Below are 2,846 nucleotides of genomic sequence, written 5' to 3' on the forward strand. Positions count from 1 at the left end.
ACATGGACAATGAGCCAAAATATTTGGGGAAATCAACCCACAGGTTTCTGGGAGGAAACAAGTGAGAGCTGATGGAGCTCCATTTAACTGATGTGTAGCCAGCGGCGGTGAGTTCGGAGTACAGGTAACCCCGGGATTCCAGAATACCCCAGAAAGGAGCGCCTTGAGAACGCCACGGTTTCTAGGGGAACGATGCAGAACGAGCTCATGAGATACTTGTTTTCTCTCGTGAGGGAGGACGTCATCAGCCCAGAGCAGAGCAGGGCTGTTGTGTCAGTCCAGACAGATGAGATCATGGATATTGCCACACAGTACCTGCTTGTGCTTGCGCTGTGTTATGTTGATTGTGAAGGGGAGAATTTTGAGCTCATCCCTCTGTAGTCACCTACAGCTGATTCCATTGCTACAGTGCTAACGGGCTCCATACCGCCATCCTTCTGAGAATAAGAACAATGTGCTCACCTGTGTACCTACAAGGACACTGAGAATTCTGCAGAAATTATTGAAATGTATTTTCCTCAAGCCTTTGAATTAAAACAGAAAGACAGATATACTTATTATATTATTCAATCTTTAATTTTATTTCAGCAGACAGCTAAAATGCGAAGACATTTCCAAACAACCTACTGCAGTAAACACACTCACCGTTGTGCCCAAAGCTTGCTGACACATGCAGAACTTCAAGCTGCTGGACAGCATTGTCTCGTTTCTCCTTTCCTATTGGGCAGCTCCCTTTGGATGAGGGTAAGCCTCTGTTTAGCAGCACGTCTCAGGCATACCTGCTCGACAAGGACCTCACGTTGACCTGAAAGCACCTGCCATTGTAGAGACACGTGACAAAGCAATTCAGCAACTGTGCCCAAGTTTAAAAGGTCTTTTTTTTTCTTTTTGGATATTCTGAAGTATTACTAATATGAAGCATTTAACACTATGTCCCAAATTTTGTTAAAACTATCACAAATAAATAGAAACGAATTTCTATTTAACACATTTGATATCAAAAAGCAGTAAAATGGTCAGGGATGGCCTGATCACATCACTGGTGTTATTGGACAAGAGTACTGGACAGGTCACCAGCCTATCACAGGGTAACTAAAGCTTAGTTAAAAACCTACTGTCTTGACTCGGAGTGATTGCAGTCATCTCCATCTTAACATCGCAAAACCAATGAGATGGTTTTAGACTTTAGGTGAGGTTGGAGGAGGACCCAACCAACACCTATAACCACCATTAATGTGGTGTTCAGCCACAGATACCTTGATGTGCAGTTGCACATTAAGTTGGACTGGAAGAGCCATATGGAAGCAGTGTACACTGAGGGACAAAGACGATTTAATTTCCTAAGGAGGCTAACATCTGTCAACCTTTGCTCCACAGTGTCTACCACATGGTGGTGATTTGTTTGATGCTGTGGCCTGCTGGGGAGAAAGGGGTCCACACAGCACACAGGAACAGAGTAAACAAACTTCTCAAGCAGGTCGGCTCTGTGCTCGGGTCTGAACTTGAGAAAGTCCAGCAGGTGGCAGAGAGAAGGATGCTCTCGAAGCTGAAAGCAGTTACCATCAACCCTGCCCACCCTCTTCATGCTCCGGAGGTTATCGACAGTAGCATCTTCACTCAAACACTGATTGCACCAAAGTGCAAGCCTGAGCATCTCAGGAGGTCCTTTATACCCGCTGCTACAGGACTGTTTAATGCACAGTAATGATAAGATGATTTTATCTGCATGTTTGCATATTTGCACATTGGTTATTGGCCAATTTAATTCTTTTTATATGTTTTTAACTGTATTTGGAATTGATATTGTTTAGCTGTTTGGGATGCGTCGACTGTATTAAAGCTGCAGTGGCAATGCAATTTCCTGTGTGAGCACCAGGTTTTATCTCCCAAATAAAATAAATTCCACATGTTATACTACCGTTGAGGTCTGGATTGAAAATTGAAAAATATGCCATTCTCTTGAAATAGCGCTGCACAACGCACATTAAATCAGTTTACACAACAATACAAAGAACAAAAAACAAAACATGAGCAAGTCTATCAGCAGTAGGCAGTTTAAATGTTAGTGCAGGTGTGTCAAGGAAGCGAAAACATAAACTACAGAATTGTTTTTTGGCTTAAAATTGTAGAAATTACTTTTTAAATGTTAGCCAAAGGCCACAATATAATGCCTGTTTTATTAAGTCAAAGCACTGGGAAGCAGACGTTTAATTAAATTGAATCCATTCATAAATTTTAGAACTGAGCTAACCTTTTTCTCTTCTCTCTCACATTTGCTGAAAGCAAAGAGATTTGAGGGGCAATGCTTTTTACACCAAATGAAATGAGCGTCTCGTTAAAAAGCAGTCACTGCTGCTGTAAAGTGAGGTGAAACGGGAGATGAATTGACAAAAGTGTCTGGTTACAAAGGATTCAGTAGCTTAAGTCAAGTCAGAAGGGATTTTGAGTCCATCCCAGGTCACTCTGTTCACACAAAACACTAGAAATGAGCTGCCAACGGTGGCTGGGCTTTCCCTAAGACACAAGAAGAGGAGCTTGGTCATTCGTGCGCCGGGGGCTCGGGGGGTGTCAGAGTAGAGCCACTACTCCTTCCACATCAAAAGGAACTAGTTGAGATGGCTCAGACATGTGACTGGGAATGGATGATGGATATTTTGACTACATGATTAATTTGGCTGAAAGAATGAACTTTGATTATATTACCTGTATTTTAGTGTAACTCAACAAAAGCAGTTTAAAAGAGCAATTACACATTTTCTGGTTAATTCATGTGATATTAACATATTTCATTTTTAAATATCTTTAGTGTACAGGTGGAATTATTTCTCAGATTTTGTTTTAATAAT

This window comes from Pundamilia nyererei, unplaced genomic scaffold, assembly GCF_000239375.1.
Source record: "Pundamilia nyererei isolate P.nyererei 1_Seehausen unplaced genomic scaffold, PunNye1.0 scaffold00010, whole genome shotgun sequence".
NCBI classification, from domain to species: Eukaryota; Metazoa; Chordata; class Actinopteri; order Cichliformes; family Cichlidae; genus Pundamilia; species Pundamilia nyererei.